General features: G+C 36.9%; 1 protein-coding gene across 1 annotated transcript in view; it reads right to left on the bottom strand.

The window, feature by feature from the left end:
- Window positions 1-15,618, bottom strand: part of LOC136026035 (G protein-coupled receptor kinase 1-like) — a gene marked incomplete in the record, with an annotated part of 161,755 nt that extends 146,137 nt beyond the window's left edge. Inside the window, 1 exon segment of the mRNA XM_065702193.1 lies at window positions 15,485-15,618.
- Window positions 15,619-24,777: the final 9,159 nt, after the last annotated feature.

Raw genomic sequence — 24,777 nt, 5'->3', positions numbered from 1 at the left:
TGTCGCAAACTCTTTAGCCTTCTCGAAAAGCGATACAAATGAAGCGTCTGAACGCAGGTCGGTGAGTTCGCTTCTTGTGGCCGAAATCAGGGTGCGCGATCGAGAAATAACCAAGTCGACAGCCTGGAGCTGCTGAGACAGCGAGTTCGTCGCTCACATAATTGCTTCTATGTAGTGCAATTGGAAGATAACAAGGAAAGATTCCATCTTCTTCTGCAGCCCAGCTGCCTCTGCCCATACTTTGCCGTCAGCTCCCTCGCTTACAGCAGACAGTACAGCTAAAATGCATTCATATTAGAGTTTAACCTTTGATATAGATTGATACCAGTAAGACCATCGTGTGGCAGCAATTCTTTCCACTTCCAGAATTTTCAGTTCGGCAGCTTTCTGGGCCTCAACAAACAACTGATGCCGAGTGTTGCTGTTGAAAATGAATGTGTATAGTCTGGAACAGTGAGAAAAAAGAACCAACAGTGCCGACAGATTCAACGCAGCTCGCAATGATCAAGTTTAGCTTATGTGCGTGGCAATGAATATAGAATGCCTGTGATGATTTCGCTCTCAAAAGAGCTTGAACACCGGAGAATGGTCCGCTCATTACGCTTGCTCCGTCGTAGCACTGCACGACACAGTAGTTCCAATCGATTCAAATTCTTGTCACTGTGTCATGAATGAAATTTGCTAGACTTTCAGCATCCAGGCTCTTCATGTGATAGCATCCGATCGGTCTTCCTTTTACTTTTCCTTCGTCGAAGTACCTAAGAAGAATGGCGAGCTGCTCTTTCTTCGAGTTTTCCTTTGTTTCGTCGACCAGAACGACAAAGTATTTGGCACTTTTTAATGTTTGCACTATCGTACGCTGAAGCCCAGACACGATATCCCTCAAAACATCAAATTTCATTAAGATCCGATCACTCCTTCGTAAGTTAAAAATACCTCATTTTTTAATTTTTCAAAATTAACCCCCCCAACTCCCCCAAAGAGAGTGGATCCGTTCCGGTTATGTCAATCGCATATCTATCCTGATATCTATAATCTGGTCTAGTTCCTGATACGCCTGCCAAATTTTATCGTCCTAGATGACCTGGAAGTGCCTAAAGTAGCAAAACCAGGACAGGCAGACAGACCGACAGAATTTGCGATCAAAGGGCCCTTTGTGGTGGACGCTTGGGCCCCCTGGAAAATCTGGGGTCGGCGTTTGTCCACCCCTGCCCCCCCCCAAATGGCGCCTCTGGTTATGCATTAATTGTAAGTTTCAATAGAGAGTTTGAAAGCACTCATTCGACTCTTGTGCTCTTAAGGCCCAAAGCCCATCAGAAGGAAATTAAATGACCTGTGTCTTAATGTGGCCCTAAAGAGCATCGGGTAGAAGTTTCGAGATACTCATTTTAATGCGAACAGTTGGAAGGTCCAAAAATGTGCTAACTATGTGGAGTCCCGACAAGAGCCACAAAGTATAGAAATATAAAATTTGACACAGAGGCTGCACATACAAGTGGAAAGTTTGACATGTTACGCTATGAAGTTCTTGGTCAAAATAATTGCAACGCCGTCTGACCCAAACCCCTTTTCCCTCGCTCCGGCTTTCATAATTATAGATATGCTAGCCCTCGCTCAATCCGCGGCCGATCAGGGTTCATTTAGGGAGTGTAGTTGGAAGGTCCGAAGCAGGGTGTTACGGCTCAAGCACCCAAAATACAACTCAACCTTCCTTCTTAATACCCCCTCAACCTTCCTCCAGGTTGATCAGAAAAGCCTCTCACAAGAATTGAGGATTAGGGTCTAAAAGGTTTTTGAAACTTAGCTTCCCCTCACAGAAAGATACACTGGTCTCTTCCTTCCCTAATCAAACGGTAACTCAATAGTAACCGAAACTCTAAAGAACGGAATTTTGATAGCAATAGATACATCAAAAGAGTTGGATTTTTCATACTGATTTCAAATATATAAGTTTTACCAAACTAGTTCTACCAGTCGAAAGTTAGGAGCCTGAGAAAATTTGCCTGACTTTCTAAAATAGGGACAAACATCCCCTAAAAGTCATAAAATCTTAATGAAGATCACGCCATCAGACTCAGCGTAACAGAAAACCCTGCTGCAGAGATTTCAAGCTCCTGTCTCAAAAATGCGGAACTTCGTATATTTTTTTTTGCCAGAAGTGTGCTTATTTGCTTGTTGTTTTTATTCAGGGATGATCGCATCGACCGAGTGGTCCTAGAATGTCATGAGAGGGCTCATTCAAACGGAAATTAAAAGCTCTAGTTTCCTTTATAAGTGACCAAAAAAATTGGGGGTCAACTAGGCCCCCTCCCATGCTCATTTTTCCCCAAAGTCACCGGATCAAAATTTAAAGATAGTCATTTTGTTCAACACAGTCGAAAAATCTATTAACTATGTCTTTGAGGACGACTTAATCCCTCACAGTCCCCTGGGGAACAGTCCACCTCGCTTTTTACGCTAAAGTTTGAATTTTGTCCCAATTCTTTAAGAATGACTCGAGAAACACAAGGGCCGTTTAATTAGAACAATAAGACGCTTTTTTAAAATACTAAAAAACTTTAGCGTCAAGAGCGAGGTGTGGAGGAGGGGGCGACCCCCTTCATGTACGTAATAATTTCTGTTTGTTTTAAATTTTAATGTTGCTCCTTACTTTCAGTTGAAAAAACTTTTATTTATTTAATAGCTGGAAAGAAGCTATGCATTAGCGTTCAAAATGAATAAAATCTCGTAGTGAATCATTATAGCCAAATGAAGAATCTAAATTATAACGGTCATAACTTTTGATTTTATACGAAATGTATCATAAACAGTTCCTAGTAATGAACTGCAAGTAAGGAGCGACCCGTACTAATAGGGACCGAAACTTTAAAAAAGGAATTTTAATAGCCAAAAGGATTAGTTTTCATAATGACTAAAAAAAACACAAAATTCATTAAATTCAAGGACACCCACCAAAAGTTACCAGCCTGTGAAAATTTGCCTGATTTTCGAAACAAGACCAAAACAACCCAAAAGAGAAGTGATCTTGACAAAAGTTGAACCATTAAAATCAGTATATCAGAGAGCCCTACAACGTAGATTTCAAGTCACTAACTATAAAACAAAATTTTGTCTTTTTTCTGAGAGGAATCATTACACAACCGTGTTTATGATTGTTTATTTGTTTGTTTTTCCCAAGGGTGAGTGCTGAACCAATAGTCCTAGAAAATTTTGAGAATGCTAATTCGAAAGAAATAAAAGTTCTAGTACTCTTATTGAGTAGCTAAAAAGACTTTGCCTTAGCATAGAGGCATTTTTCTGCCATTTTGTAGCACGAAGCGACAATTTTGGTCCAAAGACGGAGAGAAAGCTATCAATTAAAAATTCGGAGATAGCCGATCAATTTGAAACTGTCACAACAATCTGGGGATTCCCAGTTTCAGAGGCACTGCCGCGTGGCGACACATTGGCTCCTAAAGAAGAACGTAGTCTATGAAAAGTAAATGCTTAGTGTTTATATTTATTTTATATCTTCATTGAACTAAGTTGATATGCTGAATTGTGCTATATTGAAAGCACTTATGACTTCACTTGCTTCGCACTTTATTGTGGTAGGATCTTTCTTGCTGCTTTGGATTAGTAGTAGAACAGAATATTTTCGTTCGAATGAGCCCTTAATTAATACTTATGATCACTGGTTCAATACGGTCACACCAGTGAAAAAAACGACACCAAATAAACACGCATCGCAATTACCCTTCCTTTTCAGTAAAAATGCAAAGCGATGTTCGCAATTGGACGAAAAACTCCCATTTTCGGGGTTCTCAGAAATGTTGATTCTGAAGTCATAAATTTCACCAAGATCATACGTCTTTTAGAGGTGTTTCCTCCATTTTATAAAAGAACGGAAATATTGTTATGATGCTAACTTTTAATATTAACTTTCAACTTGATAATGTTTATATGCACATTTAGTAGATTCTTTCAAATAGTTCATATATCGTATTCGATAGTCATTTTTTACAGATTTTTATAGTGAAACGGAAAATTTTACTGTCCAGTCACAGCCTTGACAGATATTCGCTTCTCAGTCAGAAATTCACCACCTACAGTCAGAACCTTTACCCTTTCCCCAAAAAAATATCCCCGCGGAAAGTTCCACCCGAAAAAACCGTCCGAGGAAAATCTTCCCTGGAAAAATACCCCCCCACGGCTGGTTTGGTCTCCAGTCACTGTCTATTTGTAAAAAAAAAAAAGACTTGAACTCTCAATTTCTGCTCTAAGGAGCACTCTACGAAGTTTCTGTGACCATGAGGTGGAGGTGTGGATGAAGAAGGGAAAGTCCCCCTCCTATATGGAATAAATTCTGCTCATTTTAAAGTTTGACGTTACTCTTTACTATCATAGTAACAGCGTAGACCAGAAATATTCCCAGAAATCATATGGGAGTAGATATCAATTTCACATCTTTGAAGCGTATTTTAGTTTCTTTTGCACTCCCCCTCCTTCACCAAAAATCCTGGTTACGGCTTTGGGGACTACATATCAATTTCTACCTCCACTCTCCCCTCATCTTTCCTTAAAACCAAGAACGAATTCCGTATTTATCTGATGGCTCAATGAGATCCGGGACGTTTTGACATTAAAATGCATCTTTGATGTATCTCCCTCCCTCTCAAACTATAAAACAATCAGAGAACCCCGTTGTAGAAGATTAAGTACCTTTTTAAGTTTTATAATTTGTCATCGCTTACAGATAGTATTTGTTATAGTATTTGTCAATGCATGTAAATATAAATCGTTTTAACAGGACGAATGTGCAGGGGCAATCCAGAAATGATAAAAATAAAATTTGAGTAATTAAGTCTGTTATATCTATATATATAAAAATAAGTTGTCTGTGGATGTGTGGGTCTGTCTGTCGGGTGACGTCATGTTTGTGTGTTGACTGACGTCATGTTTTCGATTGACGAAATTACAGACCGGGACATAGGGACACAAATGACGACCGGGATACCGGCACATAGGGAATATAAATGACGACACTCAAAGAGAAAGCGACCGGGACACAAGTAATGTTCGATTAGCAATCACCATCAACAAAGCACTGGGACACAAATGACGACCGGGACACAGGGAGTATAAATGACGACCAAGACATAAGTAAAAAAAAACTAAAAAAAACTAAAAAAAAGGAAAAACTACAAAAAACTAAAAAGAAAAAAAAATAAAAACTAATAAAAAACTAAAAAAGCTAAAAAAACTAAAAAAAAAAGGAAAAAAAAATGAAAAATAAAGGAGAAAAACAAAACTAAAAAAACGAATGTATATACAGACCGGGACACCGGGATACAAATGACGACCGGGACACAGGGAATATAAATGACGACCGGGACACAGGGACCCAACTACAACGGGGACGCCGGGGGGCACAGGGGGATATATAAATGACGACGGGGACACAGGGAATGTTCGATTAGCAATCACCATCAACAAAGCTCAAGGGCAATCATTAGAATCATGAGGTATAACTAAAAAAAACTAAAAAAAGGTAAAAAACTAAAAACTAAAAAAAAGACAAATTCAAAAACGAATATATATACAGACCGGGACACCGGGACACAAATGACGACCGGGACACCGGGACACAAGGAATATAAATGACGCCCGGGACACTCAAAGATAAATCACAGACTGGGACACCGGGACACAGGGAATATAAATGACGACCGGGACACAGGGACACAACTACAAAGGGGGCGCCGGGGGGCACAGGGGGATATATAAATGACGACGGTGACACAGGGAATGGTCGATTAGCAATCACCATCAACAAAGCTCAAGGGCAATCCTTAGAATCATGAGGTATAGATCAGAATACGGATTATTTTCCCATGGACCATTATGTGTTGCATGTTCAAGAGTCGGTAAACCTGACAATCTATTTATATGCACAGACAATGGGACAGCAAAGAATGTTGTATATTCGCAAGTTTTACGTAGTTAAAAACATATATATATATATATATATATATATATATATATATATCTATCTATATTCACAGGTGGGACATAGGGACACAACTACAATGGCGCGTAACTAATATGGCGCATAACGACTTACGCGCACGGGGGGGCTTGGGGGGGTGGGGGCGCGAAGCGCCCCCACCAACTAGGTGTTGGGGTGGCGCGAAGCGCCACCCCAACAGCTAGTTCCTTATATATTCGCAGCGATTCAATATTCCGGAGCTTAATATTCCATCAATTCCGACTTGTGACCCCTATTGTATCGAGTTGCATTCCTCGACATTCCTGTTCCAAAACCTTGATTGAGAACGACTTTGACTAATTTGGTAGTAAATTAGTTTTGACTCCGGCTCCAGAGCCGTAATAAATACTATAAAATTGCTGCTGCTTGTAGGAAAGAGGGGAACTAATAGGATTTAATCCGCGTGACTTTGTTAATTGGAAGCAAGGTTAATTGCGTAAGATTAGCAATTAAGAAACTCTCCCTTACACTTACTAAGTGGTATTGCGGTATATTGTCTTTAGAAAAATATCTGTTAGGTGTATTTATAGTCTCTTAATTTGCTTATTTTGTTGAAGTTCATAGATCTTTACTACCTTAGCTTTAACTCACGAACCGAAAAGGAACAAGAAAGTTTTAGTTTTTTTACTTACTGGAGAGAATGTTTGAAAATATATCCCATTAAATAAAGCAGAAAGGTTGGATATATCATTTCGAGGCGGATAACAAAACGTTTCGACTCAAATCTTATCTTTAAAATTCGTTAAACCCATTTATTCGCTTTTATTTAGCGTTAACCACTTAGTGTAACAACTTAGTGTAACACTTAGGGTAGGCTATACTTGAGAAAAATGTATTAGTCCCTGACTTGCACTAGTGGGACCCATTACTTACCCAGAGGCCATAAAGGTTTAAATGATTTAAATGAAATGAAATTGCGACTGATAATGTTACAAGTTGAAAGAAAATTATCATGTCGGCATTTTGACTGAAGAATAGAGGAATTGGCTTATAATGAATTTCAGAAACACAGCTCCAAGGGTTAGGAAAAATGAAATTTGGTTATATACAATTTATTTATTTAGGTAGGATGAACGGGGTACATAAGCGAGACACAGGTTTCATGATAAATAAGGAAGCTTCGATCTTACTTAGATTGGGATGGTATTAACAACAGAATTCTAGTTGCTCACTTTAGAACCAACAAGGGCAAGAGCATATCCCCTTAGAGACATATCCACTTGTAGAACTGACTAATTGAGACAAAATTGACTGAGACGAAATTTAGATACAGTTACAAGAACAAACAGACAGGAGCCCGTGCAGAAACACGTTACTTTATTAGGAGACTTTTAGGCCCAGAATGGTGGGAAGGCAGATAGATAGAATGTATCCTAGCTTAGAAAAATTTGATGTGAGGAAGGAAAATGTGAAAATTTGACGAAATGAACAGGAAATGAAGGAAAATTTGATGTGAGGAAGGGAAATGTGAGCAGTTTATGATAATAAACTGCTGCAGCTTTGTAGGTACTGAAATCAAATTATATCCCATACGGTGTATGGTCATGAAATGATGCTTGAATTAATAGTCTTCATATGATGGAATAACAGTGAACCTTATCAATTAATTTATCATAAATCGAAAAATGGCAGGATCAACACGATGCATCAAGGAATATAGATGCGCCATTATTGATGTTAAAAGTAAAGATCACCATTTAAAAGTACAAGAATTAATTTAAAGCTAAAATTTAGGAAATGTACTATTCTCTTGGTAGTTTGAGGTTGGTAGACTTCAGGATAAGACTTCTTGTCCAGTGGACAAGAAGTTTCTAAGAACAGTGGAATACAAAATGGAGTGTTTCGAAATTGACAATGGAGAATATGAACAGAATCATTTTGAGGAGATTGTTTGCGAAGTAGCAGAAAATGCTTTAGAAAAAAGTCAGAAACGCAGATAAAAATACTAGCAAAAACGCTTCAACCTTGGTATAAGAGAATTGTATAAAAAAAACAGTTTCTCAGTAATAGATCTTACGAGTATAAGATGAAAATAGGGAAAATAGAAAAGGTAAAGTGTTAAAAAAAATATATATGTGAAATTAAGACTATAGATAATAGAACAAATGATCTCAAAGACGCAGCCAAACGGAACGATAGTGAAATCTTATATTGGCAAGATAATAAATCAGGAGGAAGCCGTCAATCTGGAACTGTCTCAGCTAAAGACTGGAAAGGCGCGTGAATAAGGAAAGCAATAAAGAAATATGGGTAAAACATATTGAGAATGAATTAAACCGTCACAAATTTGTAGGAAATGATACATAAAAGAAAAAAGAAAACGAAACTCCGACAACTTGTCGGCCTATGTAAAGGAAAATTTATTTTGCGAGGAACTAGAGACAGCATTACAAGGATTGAAAAATAATAAGGCCTCATCTTCTGAGAGCATAGTAAATGTGTTTTTCCAACACGGTGGTGGCAAAAGCAGAGATAAATCACTATGAATTATGAATGTGATTTCTGAAAAGGGGGAAGTACCTAGCGATTTAAAGGAACTTCAGCTCAACCACTTCTAGAAGAAAGATGAGAAGAGTAAGGGTGGTAATTCCACAGACATTAGCATGATTTCGGTACGAAGAAAACTACTTAGAATGATGATAATTATTAGGCTAAGACATATACTCGCACACACAATACGCAGCCAAGACAGCAGTACAGACAGGTGTACACAATAATATACAGCAGTTACCCTGCCTTGTGGTCTGTTGTGTGACTTAGCATATTGAACTTGTTTCAAATCAACATGCACAGTTTATAAAACGTGAGTTTCTTTCGTCTCTCATTGTTTTTTTATGGCGGTTTTACTGTTTTCACATCTTTTTTTCCAAAGTTCACTATTTTATTATAAGTTTTACCCACTTTTCAATATTTTTATTTCATTTTTATTATAGCAGATTGAAAAGCTCTAGTGAGGATCTTGTTCTTAAATAGAATATCAGACAAGAATATTAAAGTGATTAGAACTATGTAAGACAATAATATTGCTAGTGTTAAGGTAGGAAGGGAGCATAGCACTTGGTTCTGTCAGGAGTTCAGAAGGGTTGTATCCTATTTCCGCTCATACTAATTATCATGTGGCCCCGATGGCCTACTTTCTAAAAAATCGAAGCTCTGATTAAAATGGCCATAATAAAATTTTCATATATTTAAATCTAGCGCTTTATGCGACTCAGTAGAGGGAAGGGGTGCATTTGGAGTCGTTAAGGAATGTTTGTTGGCTGGCGAATCGATTTTGGCCTTTAAAGGAGCATTAGAAGTTAGAATCTGTGACCCAATGGTTTCTACCAAAACTTTCTACCTGTCAGAACACTTCGAGAATGAATGAATGTACTTGTTTATATTTACTTTAATAAAAGACTTTCCAGGAAGATTGGAAGCAGTAGAACATTCATTTCAGGTATCTTAAACGAAATAAATAAACAAAAATTACAATAACAGATGTGTTAAATTTTAACATTGTAATACGCTTTCCATGAAGCACAAGATACTTTAACACAAAGAGTTGAAAATTGAGTGGGGTGGAATCCCCCTATGTACGGTAATGCTGTAATAGAGCATCATTACTGCTTCCGTTTTTTTATATTTCGGTCAATGGTCAGGTCTCCCATGGTCCCCACCAGTTCTTGCAGCAAAAATGGTATTAAAGGATAAAGGTCATAGACATTGCAGAGTGACTATCTTAAATAAAGCATACTCACTACACCTTGTACAAGAGTTATTTGATTTATGCTGCAGCTTGTTTTTTAAGGTTCTGGAACTAGTTGATCTTAGGCTAATATTGTAGGCTAATAGGATATAGAAGTCAGATTGATGTCATCATAAATTTTCAATACTTCACTAACATTTTTATGAAGGCCTTTCATGCTATTTGCAATCTGGTTCAAAGCCTTTTCCTGTTCATATTGACTAAGCTGACTGTCATGCAATCAAATATTTGCAAAGTCCATTTCCAATGAAACTCAAAGCCGATACATTCTTTGATGGAGGCGTAATAGCATTCTCAAAAAAAGCGTAAGATCCAATTTATATGGATTACATCACCGAATTGAAATGTGTTCAGTAATAAGTGGATCCTTTGAAAGGACACAGCATTGTTAGACTAGTCCGAATTAAGGTCTTAGTGACATAAAAGTCACTTTAATAATCCTTAAAAGAGCCGCCCTGTCTCCTATAAGGAGTGGAGTAAGTCCTTTTTTGTGCATATTTATGAAATCGACGAAGAAGTACATTAATTCGAGTAAGATCTGGGTACCAGATAAGCATTTGTGTTCGTCTTGATGTAAAACAGGGCTTTATTTAAACACTGCGGTTTGTAACAGACCCGTCGGAGACACCATAAATCACATTTCACCCTTTCTTATTGACCCTTTCATAGAAATAAGTCACCTTTCCCGTAAAAAGGTCATTCTTCATTGGCGCTCAATTATTTGCTAAAGTAATTATTCGGATTAGTCCAGCAGTAATCCCTGGCTCCATTTTAATTAGGTATCTTGGTCTCCCGTTTGGTGCATTCATTAAGACACATGAGCACTTACTATGTTGCCGAGTAACACTACTGCCTTCGCAGCTTTTTTTTCAGTGATCGGTGGTCTGTAGCTATGAAGTGGTAAGAGATACAAACTCAAACTTTTTCCTAGGTACGAGAATTGTGAACTGGGGCAGAAAATTCCACTAAAGTGTGTAGTATTTCCAGTAGTTTTCCAGAAAATAAAAACCGTTTTTTTCCCTCATCTTGTACATAGTTTCAAAACAAACTATTCAAGCTCGGGAATATTTTTTTTTTCAGAACAATTTTATGTCATAATACAGCAGAGAATTAAATTATCTCTCTGAAAACCAGAGAACAAAATTCCGTTTATTTCATAAATTTTTGGCAAATAATACCGCAAATCCTGATTTCGAAACACAAAAGCTCCTATTTTTTCCAAAATCTTTGATTTTGTTGTTTATTATATTTTAAAAGCTTAATACCATAAAACTGAAAAGTAAGCAAGAAGACATGCACTCTTCTATCTCCAAAACTGAACGGTGTGCTAAGAAATAGTTTCCAATCAGTATCTCTTAGCGTTATGCTAAGAAACACTTTCTAGACGAGACGGAAATTTATTTCCAAAGCGGAAAGACAGACCATGATCTTCTAAGAACTGAAACTGATATTGCTTTTCCAAAAATATAACTTCTTCTGCGACTTTTCTGCTTTGAAGTTTTTATTCGGCAAATTATGTATGGTACATTTTGTCTAAGTAAAATGCCCTAGCTTGGAAACTTAACTTTTTCAGAAACAAAAAAAATTTGAATACTGATATAACTTCATGTTATCTCTTTGACAACCATGGCAAAATTTCTGGATCCCTCACAAATCTTTGGGAAACAATACCAGAATCCTGATTTCGAAACAGAAATTTTGATTCTTTTTTTTCTAAAACTTTCGAATTTCATGTATATTATATTTTAATTTTTTAATGCCAGGAAAAGAAAGCAAGAAGACACGCATTCATCTATATCCAAAAATGAACCGGACGCAAAAGAGTGAGTGTTTACACAATGAATCGTTTTACAGATGTTTACTAACCGCAGTAAATAGTACACAATCTTAACACATGTAAAACAAAACTACTTGGATACAGAGTTCGACGATTATTTCATACATACGAAACTTATTTCAGAAGTTCCCTAAGAATCCAAAAGTTCGTGGTAACGAACTGTAAGTAAAGAGCGACTCGGTCCAATAGTAACCGAAACTCTAAAAAACAGAATTTAAAAGAATTGGCTTTTTAAGCTGATTCCAAAAATATAAGATTCATAAGTTTAATGTTACCCATTAAAAGCTACGAGCCTGAAAAAGTTCACTTGATTTTCAAAAAAAAAAGGATAAACACCTCCCAAAGGTCAAAGAATCTTACTGAAAATCACACCATCAGATTCAACATATCAAAGATCCTTAATGTAAAGCTTTCAAGCTCCCAACTTCACAAATATGGAATTTTCTATAAAAAAAAAAAAAAAATCCCAGGAGAAAGATCACGGATGCATGTTAATTTGTTTTTATTCTTGGATTGTTTTTTTAGGGATAATTATACGAGCCAATGGTCCTACAAGATTGAAAGAAAGCTCATTTGAACGGAAATTAAAAGTTCTAGTGCCATTTCTAAGTGACCCAAAAAATTGGAGGGCAACTAGCCCCCTTCCCACGCCTTTTCCCCCCAAAGTCGTCCGATCAAAATTTTTTGGATAGCCATTTTGTTTAGTATAGTTAAAAGGTGCAATAACTATGTCTTCGGGGATGACATGTCCCCCAAGAGACCCCAGAGGAAGGGTCAAAAATTATGAAATTTGCCCACTGTTTACATGTAGTATTTATTATTGCAAAGTACACCAGACATTTTTTAGAGGGGGGATTTTCTTGGAATGGGTTTTCTAACAGGAGAATTTCTCATTCGGGTGGAACTTTCCAAGGGAGAGTTTACATGGGGGAATTTGCCGGAATTCATATACAATATGCGTTTTATTTGTCTTACTTTCTCGTTGGCGACCCCATTTTAAATGTAGAGATGATCCAGGGTATTTTCCGGGAAAAATTTTCAGCGAAGTTGGAATTCTCTGGGGAATTTTCATATGGGGGGGGGGTAGATTTCCTACGGGAGAAATTTTCCGTCTATGACCTATCACCAGGTAAAATTCTTCATTGGGGAATTTCCATGAGAGAAAAAATTTCTTTGTGGTCACAGTGGTCACAATTGTTTAAGAACGAATCCAGAAACACAAGAACGGTTTAGTTAGAATTAGAACATTTTTTAAAAATACTAAAAACCTTAGCGTGAAGAGAGGGGAATAGAAAAGTTATGGGCCTTCATATAAGGAATAATTTCTATTCATTTTAAGTTTTAATGTTGCTCCTTAATTTCAGTACAAAAATTTGTCGTTTTTTTATTATTTAGTATCTTGCAATAGTCATAAAGCATCTACGAACAGAAGTAGACGAATTTATTACCCGTGAAATATATTTGTGTAGATGTGACCCATGGGTCACAGATGTTGGACCACTCCAGGGCACCGAAGGTATAGTTATTCCTGGGCTAAAAGAAAGGTTGAGTAAATCTTAGTTTACTCGTTAAGGTTAGAGGTCAGTTTGGCAAAGGCAACTTTGGGTCGGCTTTAAAATATATATTTCTCACACCCATGTGCTATTCCTTATTCTACTTTTGGTGATTTTTCTTTGCGACGTAAAGAGAGCAAGTCTATGCCCTATCTCTTCATTTTCGTTTCGTAAATATTCCCTTTTAACTCTAATATAGAGTAGAAACACTTATGTCTCAAGGCGCCATGGGTTTTTCAAAATTTGTGATATTATAGGAGATCGTTAAATTCGATTTTTTAACCGCTCTGACAAAGCTGTATTTCACCTTGAGTTGTATAAGGTCAAGCTAGAGTAATTCGTTTATTTAACATTCTAATTAAATTACAATTCCCTCCATCATAATAGTAATGTTTACCCCCGTTGGTAACGATTTAATGTTTTTGGATCGTTAGTAGCTTTTGTGGTATCGTTTGTTGTGTTCTTTACACTCTCTTTAATTTATTTATCTGCTATGTTTCACCCCTGTATTAGCAGTGAGAGGAAATTATTATTTACCCCAATAACTAAATAAAACGTTGCTACTGAAAAGAGGAAGCAAAATCGTCCAGGAAATAACTGTTAAATCATCGGCATAATTCTTGATACTTTGAAGTTTTTAAACTTACTGTATTTCATCTAAGGTTTGAAAAAGGAACCTAAGCACGTTTTATCAAATTTACTTCGTACATGCGCAGTCGAAACTGAGGGGGATGAGTTAAGAGGGTTTAGAATTTGGCAAATTCACAAAATCATATAATATCAAACTTGATGGACACTTTGACGACTCTTGATGGTTGGTCTTTGATCTGCTATGTTATTGATTTGCTTTGATGCTATTTTGCCCGAATTTTTGAAAATAAATTTTCCCTTCCCATTGATATTCGGTTTTATCCACGAAGGAGGTTTGGTGAAAATTTCAACTAATAATGTTAGGAGCTTATTCTATATTGGTAAACTCTATAAAGGGCTGTAATCCAGAAAAGTCATTTCTGTTTGCTTTGAGGTCTAAGGGAAAAGTAGATAATTAAGACCTAAGAAACTTCCTATGAGGTAAAGGCGTCAAAAACGCTTACTTTCGCTATATGGTCAGGAATGGCTTCCCTTTTAGGACTCTGAACATATTTTTTGTACCATATGGGATCACTGACTGTAAATCCTTCTAAGATCATTTTTATATTTTATCCCTTCCAGAAATGCTTGTGCAGTGACTAACACTAAAAGGTACTTGTCTGTTAAACGAAAACACACTCAAGAATTACGCTGAGTAAGATCTGACAAAAAGATCTTTGGCTCTCTGGGAGCGGTTATGATTTGCTTATTTTGTTTGAGAAAAACTACGATGTAGCTATATTGCAATTAAATTTTTAATATATCGAGGCGGTTAGAGGTTAGGTATTTAATATAATGCGTTCTGCGCGGCCTGCTTTCCATAATTCTTAGTCGTAGTTTACATAATTTTGTTTCTACAGCATTATGTTATCATCATATTTTAGTATATTTTATTAGGATTAAACTAAATTCACTTTTCAGGTGTGTTTCGTTTAACAGATAAGTACCCACTAGATTTGGATCAAGTCGAGAACAGTAACTTCCAAAATATAGGCTCCAAAAATTCAGCAACCCCGTTTCAATCCCATTTTGTTTATTATTTAGGAAGGGCTGAAAAAAAAGTTGGACATCCGATGTGCGGTATAAGCATAGAGAGCCTACACAAGAGTTTCAGCCCTAAAGGAGGATCAGAGAATTTTGCATAGAGAGGAGGCACCACAAACCGAAAAAGGAACACTAGGGGGAGGGCAAACAGGAAGAGTGTATTTTCCAGCCATAGTTACCCAATTTTCATGGAGGGAAATGATTTGCTCTATATTAGATGAGGATAAATATCGTTCTATTTCGTTTTGCTGAAGGTATGAATAAGAAGTTCTCGGGTAAAAGCTAAGGATAATAAACAAAAACGAAAGAAAATAGATTTGGTTCATTGTTATAGATAAAACAAGTCAGATATTATAAGAACCCTTACTGAAAGCCAAACAGTAAAAGAAAAAATTCACAGAAAGTGTCCACTGTATAACCCTGGCTCGGATCGATCCTCCAGTACCATATTAAGAGGGCGTCAAGACTACAAAAGTCCCTAAAACCTGGAAAATAATAAGCTACTAAAATATGTTTTTTAGAATCTGTAATGGTTTTGTAGTCTAGAGAACATTCCTTTTTCCCAAACATCAGATTGGCCTTAACCCGCCAAGACATGGGCTTTTAGCCGTCTCGCTAAATTCAAGTAATAAAGCTATGCTTACGGTTTCATTTTTCTGGGAAAGCTCGTTTACTCTCTTCAGTATTTGCTTTCTAGTCACTCCAAAAAAGCTTTTTAAATTTTAATAAAATCTAGAATGCTAAAAAAAAATAAAGCCTCACTATGTTGGAAGAGCCACTAACAAAGTATCACAACCATTGCGCTCATTGCATAATATGGCATTCCAAATAGAGGGTTATCGATTAGAAAACATATCACAGCTTTCACAAAGTCGCAGTGAACTAAAGGTTTTTCTCCATCTCAGAAACAAAGGCCCAGGGGACTTTCTCCATGGAGCATGCTCCATATTGTCTGGAGAAATCCTCATCTTCTATTAAGTAAAATGCTTTCCAAGGGGAAAAGTCGAAATAGCATTTCTTGTTAATACGAGATCTGTGTTGCCACACTTAGTAAAATTTTATTACATTTAGTAAAAACGGACCCGAGTTAGTAAATTTAGTAAATCGAGGTCAAATTTAGTAATTTTTTGAATATTTTTGAAATTTAGTAAGTTTTTCAGTAAATTTGCCAGAAATATGAAAAAAAAATGTTTAATGATTTTTGTGCCAAGCTTCATTTTGTTGAACAAAATTTGAACATTTTTCTCTGTCTGAATTGACATTTTTTATTCTATGGCTTCAGTTGCAGTCCCTTCCACCTCTTCATCAACATCAGTATATCGCGTATAGCTTTGAAAATCTGAAACTTGGACACAACCAACAAATTTCGTTTTATTGAGGAATCAATTCTGCCGTCAATAATTTATTTCTAATGATAGTAATGAATACAATGATGATGTGCTCAAAGCACAAAGGTGCATGGTCAGGTTTTGCTCAAAAGTGGTGAAAAATTCGACAAAAAAGGATATACAGCCCCCACTGGTGTGGTAAGTCCTCAAGGGGGAGGAAAACTGACTATTGAAGTGGCTTTGAGTTTTTTCTAATAGGCGGACAGAAATCGCTAACTATTCCGTCCTCCAGACAAATTTTGCCTGATTTTTCTAATGGCTGTATCTTCCAAATGTAGGTAAAACATACACTAGGCCTGTTATTGTGATGTGCATGGAAAAATGGTTCAAACATAGGGAATCAAGATAGCCTATAGTCCAGGTGCCAATTGACGAAAATAAGCTTATTTTCAGGTCCTCTGTTGTAATGACACATCTATTTTATGCAACCTGAAACCAGTTTTCAGTCATATTGAGCCTGCTGATTGCGATTATACCCAAGAATAGGTAGCTCCAAGGGGTGCTTGACCCTTAAAAATGACTTGAAAGGTTAGAAAAACCTGGGAAGTTTTCAACTGTTTTTTTTTTTCAAGTTTGCAATGCTACTTGTTACATGGCTCCTGCAAGGCATGCAATTTTAAGAAGAAAAAGAAATTAATGGCAATGAATAATAAGTTTTTAACTTATTGCCAAAAATTTGTATTGGAAATAATTATTATATACTCAAAGAACATGTGCCTCACTTGTTTACCTTAGGCTGTTCTAGTCACCTCTTGGCAGTGTGCTCTTCTCACGCTTCAAAACGCTTACCTGGAAGCGTGGAAGACTTTATTAGAGACTTAGTCAACTATATTGGTTTCAGTCCAAAACCGGTCGATGAGTATGAACAGTTTCAAGAGTTTACAAATATTGCCAAACACAGGCTGCTGTCCATCAGTGCAACACGATGGCTGTCTGTTGTAGCAACCGTTTACAGGATTTTAGAACAGTGGAGTGTCTTGGTTCTGTTCCTGGGTGATAAAACTAACAACGCTGACACTGACAGGGCTAGACGGGAAAAGGCAAGGCCGCTTTGGAGTTTCATGAACGATCCCTTCTACAAAGTATTTCTATATCTTCAGTCTTTCACGCTGAAGAAGATAAATGCGCCTAATCTGGAGTTTCAGAGCAGAGCAGTTCGCATTCACAGTATTCTAAATGACACCAGAACTACATTTACCTCGCTATTGAAGTGCTTTATGAAGCCCAGTGTGATATAAAGGGCTGCGCATGAGGAAGTTTTGAAACCCTCCCGGGAGGATCAGACACTCCAGAGTTTAGTTCTTCCTCTGAGCTAAGTGACCCTCGGGCAAAAACTTGGGTGTCATTTGTTACAGTCATTTTCTGCTGAAGCTTGCAGAATCCCGAAAAAAACTGCAGGTCATATTACGTAGAGCTCTGCAGGCAGATCACCAAGAGTTTTGGCAGCGAAAATGAAACACTCAAGAACCTCGAGTGCATCGATACTGACGATGCTTTGATCGGTTCCGTCAGAACACTAGTACCACTCATGGTTCGATTTCCGAATTGGTTGGGGAGTGCTGATCGGAAAATAGAAGGAAAAAGAGACATCGTTGATGTGCAGTGGTTAGAATTAGAGTCTAGGACAGACTTTGAGAAAAATAAACTTAGTGACATTTTTGAACCTGGTATGTTCTGAAAAAATTTGCGGTTGGTGAAAGATGGTAGAGGGAAACCGATGTTTAATGATCTTTGCGAATTTATGTTGCAGCTATGCTATCTCCCCCATTCGTCTGCTTAGTCAGAACGGCAGTTCTCAGTTTTTTCAAACATTAAGAGAAAGCTTCGGAATATGTTAAAGACGAAAACTGTTGCTACGATGATGCACGCGAAACTAATGGTGCGCAGAGAAAATGAAAATGGAGGAGTAGCGATTTGGTCCATGCGGCTACAGTTAGTGTCAAGAATGTCAAGGTGGAAACAAGTTTTGTCTTGACGGCAGCTTCTTGTTTGTCTGGCACCAAAAACTACCAATAGCAATAAAAAGAGTCTACTCAGATAGTAAATTGCTGTGTAATTTACGGAGCTGCACAAAGCAACAGAAGGATCGATGTATTCGATGTTCTTGAGCGTTTCATCACTGCTGGGGCAGCATCCCGTAAGGAGATGACAAAAAAATCCGTCAAATACAGACAAGGCTTACTAGGAGGGGTGTTGCTCGCAATCCGTTTCTGGTAGAATCTTTTCTCACAACAAGATACTGTAAGAGTTGGGAGAAAATTGTTGCCATTTTGAATTCACTGCAGGCTGAAGCAGGTTGTTGTTTCTCCTTCTCCGACTGTTGTGATCGACCCCAATCGAACAAGGATAATCTAGTGACAGACTTGTGAAGGAGTCATAAAAAAGAGACCCTTCAAGGTGGAATTTGTTTGTGTACTGTGTAAGCCCACTCTTAACTTCAACCAACCAGAAGTAGCTCCACACTTTTTAGAGAAAAGAAATATTCAGCTTCCCAGGTACTCAAAAGAAACTCCAAAGTAACTCCAAAGAATTGATGTCGTCAGCCTATGCAGCGACATCTATAGTTTTAATTAAAAAAATTAATAAAATTCAAGTGACAAGCGACAGCAGTAGGTTTATTTGAATGAAAACAAAAGAAAATAGAAATAGACAGAGAAAAAGGAAAAATGAAAAAAGAAGAAACGGAAAAAAGAATGTGACAATCGTATTGATTATCCTCCTATAGTAAAAATTGATAATTCACGGTAGCCACACATTTTCTAACTTCCAGTGAGTCTTCAGATAAGTATAAATGAGGGGAGTGGTATTCAAGCGCCGCACACGCAAAAAATTTTTGGAGTAGTTAGAAAAAACAGATGCGATTAAGTAAATTTTTCTTCTCAGATTTAGTAAATTCTTCCAGGCGAGGATGGCAACACTGCACGAGATGTGAGAATGATTAATTGGCAAACCAAAGGGAAACAAGTTCTTAGACAAAAAAGATGATGTTGTTACTTTCACCGTTGGAAAATTGCATGGTTTTTATTTAAATTCACGTTTGCAATCTATGTATGGTTTCAAAATCAGCAGCAAAAGCAACGCCACCAATGCAAAACTTTACTGCAGACAGTATAAACTTTCGCAGTCAATAAAAGTTAAATATTTCAACTCTTATAACTATAAAATAAAAGAAACAAGTTTTTTAAACTGCAAGTAAGGAGCAACATTAAAACTTAAAACGAACAGAAATTACTCCGTATATGAAAGGGGTTGTCCCTCAGCAACGCCTCGCTCTTTACGCTAAAGTTTGACTCTGTCACAGCTGCACTTTTTAAAACAACAAAAAAAAACATAGCGTAAAGAGCGAGGCGTTGCGGAGGGACAACCCCTTTAATATACGGAGTAATTTCTGTTCGTTTTAAGTTTTAAATGTCGCTCCTTACTAGCAGTTTTCTCATTAATTCTGAAAAATAGGAAAAAATGAAGTTTTTAACTTACGAAGGAGTGATTGGATCTTAATAAAATTTGATGTTGGGAAGGATATCGTGTCTCAGATCTCTTTTTTAAATCCCGACCAGACCCGGTGACATTAGGGGGAGCTGGAGGAGGAAATTGGGAATCTTGGAAACCGGAAATCTTGGAAAACACTTAGAGTGGAGAGATCGGGATGAAACTTGATGGGAAGAATAAGCACAAGCTATAGATACGTGATTGACATAATTGGAACGGATCCGTTCTCTTTAGGGGAACTGGGGGTTGTTAATTTGGAAAAATTAGAAAAATTGAGGTATTTTAACTTAAGAACGGGTGAACGGATCTTAATGAAATTTGACATTTAGAAGGAACTCATGTCTCAGAGCTCTTATTTCAAATCCCGACCAGATCTGTTGACATTAAAGGGAGTTGGAGGGGGAAACCGGAAATCTTGGAAAACGCTTATTAATATCGTAGATACGTGATTGACGTAACCAGACTGGATCCGCTCTCTTTGGGGGAGTTAGGGGGTGGGGTTCAGTGCTTTGGCGAGTTTGGTGCTTCTGGATGTGCTAGGACGATGAAAAGTGGTAGGCGTGTCAGGGAGCTGCAGAAATTGACTTGATAAAGTCGTTTCCCCCCATTCGACCATCTGGGGGACTGAAGGGAGAGTAAAAATTCGAAAAATTGAGGTATTTTCAACTTACGAGTGGGTGATCGGATCTTTATGAATTTTGATATTTACAAGGATCTCGTGACTCAGAGCTCTTAGTTTAAATCCCGACCGGCATTAAGCCTCTGATTTTCCTTTTAAAGCAATCTATTGATTCTTAGAATTTTTCCAGAGCTCATACCATATGAGCTCTTGGCTCTTCTGACCTCGTCACAAGTGCCACATGAGCTTTTAGCTCTTGTTTTACTGTGAAAAAGAAAATTCTGGCCCGAGCAGGGCGAAAGTACTAGCAAGCAAAAATCGACATATATCCATTTGAACTAAAACCATCAAAAAGATAAATATATAGCCTTCCAGTTTCAAAAACCATTTTGTTAAATGATCTCGCAATTGTCCCTGAGCATGCATGTATTCATATAAAAGTGAAGGATAGCTATTTAAACATATACACAGTGTTGCAAACGCTAATGCATGCACATCACCTACAAGGAGGGTGGAGAGATTACACCATTGCCAGTATAGATTTAACAGCCTATATTAATTATCAGAACCTTAAAAAGAAAAACAGTTAAGACATAAATTACTAAAAAAATTTCTAAATTCACGTTTGAGGAGCCAATCTTTTTCTAAAAAAGAGCTTCTGAACCCCCCTCCCCTCCCACAGGTTCGGCCTTTCTCCATGTTTTAACTTTTTTCCTTGACTATCTACATTCCACTGCAGCTCTGAGTGTTTGTCAATTTGTGACTTCTTGACGAAAATTCTGCAATTTTGTTGAACAATTTTATAGCCTCAGGCAAATCTAGAGAACAAAAATACAAACAACTTAAGAAACTATTTCAGTCAAAATACATCTTTTCTGCTCTTTTCATATTTCTTGATGTCTCAGCATTTTCCAGATAATAAAAAGAAATGAGATTTTCAAGCGTGTATACTTTGCCTCTTCACTAAAAATATTGGGAGGTAGGAATGCGATCTCTTTCTTGAGAGCTTTAGCACTCTTGAATTCAGCATGAGTTAAAAGAATCTTCATTAGAGAGGGGCTAAATTCCTTCTTAGATATCCAATTTTACCAACAAGCTGAAACATTCATAGCTGAATTATTTTGGATTTATTATTGGTTAAATAGAAATCTTATAACCATTTTGAGTGCATGCCTATTTTGAGGACATTACCACAATATAGCCAATTTCTATATTAATTGATATAGCAAAGGTTTCAATGACATAAATTTATAAACACCCTGTCTCTGAAAAATCATATCATCTTGTTAGAAATCGTATTTTATCATAAATCATAAAGAAAATCATTTATTTGTTAGAAAACATTAAGATAGTAGTCCAGCTCAATACTAGGATAAAAAGGAGAGTTCCGTGTCTTACTTAAAAATTATGGTTTGATACAATACAAGAATTTTTGAAAAATGACAAGAAATGTGTTAAAATAAAAACAGGAATTTAAAATTTCAACAAGGAATTATTAGTCGCAAAAATTCAACTAAATACATTCATTTCCTCCAACTAACTACAGATGGTTCCCTGGAAGGAAGCATGACGGCCGCAGCTTCAACTGATCCAAATTATCTCTGAAAATATACTCGAAGGGAAATAATATGGAGCATTCAGGAGAAGAGCATAGAGCTTTATCTACACCACGTTCCAAGACACCAAAGAATTGAAAACAACAGATTTAGTTACAAAAAGCAAACAGCAGATACCTTTATGACCTCCCCCCCCCCCCAGTAAAATACAGATTCTTATGAACAAGATTTCCCTTCAAGAATCCACACAAGCTGGTGCTCATGTCCCCATCAAGCGAACACAATTTAAATTATTTTAGAATTTGAAGTAATTATTTGATCCACAGGAAAGAAGAGCAAGATTGGAAAAAAAGGAGGGGGGACTAGAGACTATTTGTTTATTTAAAGACATCCTACAACACCTCATCTTTAGCTGCAAAGAATCGCCAAATCAGCAAAAACCAGAAGAAGTATTTTCTAAAGATAAAGTAACGCTAATGAGGTTAAAGAGGATTATTTTGCAAAATTGTCTGCTTATTAAGGTGCAATAATATAGTTTAATGGGATCACCCTGACCCAATGGTCTTCTTCATATTAATTATTTGTAATCAGTGATATGAAGCAGAAGACCTCCCCCCCCCCCCCTCGGGCAAAATACAGATACTTATGAACACGATTTGGACAAGATTTCCTTTCAAGAATCCACGAAAGCTGGTGCTCATGTCCCCATCAAGCGAACACAATTTCCTTTATTTTAGAATTGGAAGTAATTATTCGATCCACAGGAAAGAAGAGCAAGATTGGAAAAAAGGGAGGGGGGCTAGAGACTATTTGTTTATTTAAAGACATCCTACAACACCTCATCTTTAGCTGCAAAGAATCGCCAAATCAGCAAACACTACAAGAAGTATTTTCCAAAGATAACTCAACGCTAATGAGGTTAACGAGGATTATTTTGCGAGATTGTCTGCTTATTACTAAGGTACAATAACACAGTTTAATGGGATCACCCTGACCCAATGGTCTTCTTTATATTAATTATTTGTAATCAGTGATAAGAAGCAAAAGACAAGGATTATGAAGAGCAGGGTAATGTCTGCAAAATCCCTTTGAAACGAAAGGAGACTGATTTAGACTCTTGGTTCATACTTTCAAAAGAAGAAGAAAAAGAGTTTCAAGGTTTTAAATATAAAACCCCCTAAGATCACTTTTTACGTTGTTCCCAAATCGTTTGCAGAAAAATCAATTAAATGTATCCTTTGACCAATATGTCAAGTTATTCTCAACTGTTAGGAGTTTGATGATATTTCTGTCCAACTCCTCACTTCTCAGGCCTCATGGGAAAAGAATTTTTAAAAAGATGACAGAGGTTTGAAGACTTAGTTTTCTGATGAGCTGAATATCCGTTTTTATTTTTTTGTATTCGGGTGCGTGTGCCTTTTTTCTTTTTCATCAGAGAAGTAAGATTCATTTGTCTACCTAACATCCCTTTGGACCTTTTTCCTGTAACCTTTTGATTGTAGCAGCATGTTCTTGCATACAGTAAACACAGACACATACTTGGTTTTAGGGTTTAGGATGCAAGAACACGTTTGAGGATTAATGTTAACAAGATAAGTTGCTTCGACTAAGAAGAAATGCACGTGAAGAGGTGATGTTGAGCAACAAGAAGATTGATCAAGTGGATAGCTTCACTTACCTGAGTAGTGTTATTAGTAAATATAGAGGATGCAGTGAAAATGTCAAAAGTAGAAAAGTAAATGTTTCGAAGAATGGGAAGAAAAGTCTGCAGACTAAGATTAGAATATTGGCAGCTACATGACAGTGGTAAAACATAGTTCTCAAGCATGGGTGCTCCAAAAGCAGAGGATGACCTGCTGAATTTGTTCCAGAGGTATTGTCTAATGATAGTTTTAGGGACACATTTGACTGACCAATTTCAAACAGCAAGCAGTACCAAGAAAGTAGTTTGCTCCCACTTTTTACAGTTGTAATAAAAGAAAGGCTAATATGGCTAGGACATGTTTTATGGATGAAGAATGACAGATTGGCAAAAATTGTGCTTTTCGGTAATCTATTTGGAGTCAAATGAAAAGTAGGTTGTCCTCAAACGAGCTGGACAGAGATCATAAAAAGGGTTTGAGGGAAATCGAAAGCTCTTGTGACAGGGGAAACAATGGAGCTTTGAAAAGATAGTGGTGGAGTTGGAACGTGTGCTGCTGTGTTGTCCTGAGAAGGGTTGGTACTGCAGTGAATTGTTAATAGCAGCAGCACTCAGAGCAAGACTGACTCTAAACAATCCAGTCTGTCTCACCTATTATAAACTCGTTTAGTTTGTGCTCAAACTGATCAGAATTTAAATGGGCAATTTTAGTGAATTTGTAGATCTTGGATAACAAATTTTAATTAACCAAAGAAAACTAAAGACCGGTTCATATTTTTACAGATATCTTGGAAAAATGAGAAAAAAATATTTAACTTATCACTTTAAGTGCTGGGTATGACTGACAATATAAAATTTTAACAAAAACATGCACAGTCAGAAAGTGAAAATTTCATCATTATCCTTCCAATTAAATTGGACAACATGGTTCTACTAATGTCCAAGAAAGATTAGTCCTTCAAAATATCTTCTTGCAGGGTATAAGCTAGCCATACAAAAAGCAAATGTTGCTGTTGCATATAAAGGTTATATCTGACATCTTTACAGCTCAGAGATTGTTGCCAAAAACTGTTTGTTAAGCTGTTCTTGATGGGAAGAAGAGCTAAAAAGGACATTTTGTACAATAATAAAATCAGCATTCATTTAAAAAGAAATCATAATCATTCTATTAGCGTTAAATGCAGTTGGACTTTGGCAACCATGATTTCATTTTTTTTTTTTTTTTTTTTATTGTTTATGTCAG

Source organism: Artemia franciscana, chromosome 4 (assembly GCF_032884065.1).
Source record: "Artemia franciscana chromosome 4, ASM3288406v1, whole genome shotgun sequence".
In the NCBI taxonomy this organism is placed as follows: Eukaryota; Metazoa; Arthropoda; class Branchiopoda; order Anostraca; family Artemiidae; genus Artemia; species Artemia franciscana.
The sequence above is the reverse complement of the archived record's forward strand: the minus strand, read 5'-3'. Positions and strand labels throughout refer to the sequence as shown.